Source organism: Egretta garzetta, unplaced genomic scaffold (genome assembly GCF_000687185.1).
Source record: "Egretta garzetta isolate BGI_Z169 unplaced genomic scaffold, ASM68718v1 scaffold483, whole genome shotgun sequence".
Classification (NCBI taxonomy): domain Eukaryota; kingdom Metazoa; phylum Chordata; class Aves; order Pelecaniformes; family Ardeidae; genus Egretta; species Egretta garzetta.
The window spans coordinates 3365-3889 of NW_009259042.1; positions in this window are offsets into that span (position 1 = coordinate 3365).

Consider the following 525-nt stretch of genomic DNA (forward strand, 5'->3'; position numbering starts at 1 on the left):
TTTAACTGCTGCTTAAAAACTGACTGCAGTCATCAGTTTCCACACTGCAGCCTTGAGCTCTTTGTTTCTCATGCTGTAGATGAGGGGGTTCACTGCTGGAGTAGAGGACTGCCATAACCATATCCGAAGCTGGGGAAAGGATGGAGGGGGGTTTCAGGTAGGCAAAAAAAGAGGTGCTGACAAACAGGGAGACCACAGCCAGGTGAGGGAGGCACATGGAAAATGCTTTGTGCCGTCCCTGCTCAGAGGGGATCCTCAGCACAGCCCTGAAGATCTGCACGTAGGAGAAAAGAATGAAAACAAAGCAACCAAATGCTAAAGAGATACTAATGAGAAGAAACCCGACTTCCCTTAGGTATGAGTCTGAGCAGGAGAGCTTGAGGATCTGGGGGATTTCACAAAAGAACTGGTCCAGAGCATTGCCCTTGCACAGTGGGAGTGAAAATGTATTGGCCGTGTGCAGCACAGCATTGAGAAAGCCACTGCCCCAGGCAGCTGTTGCCATGTGGACACAAGCTCTGCTGC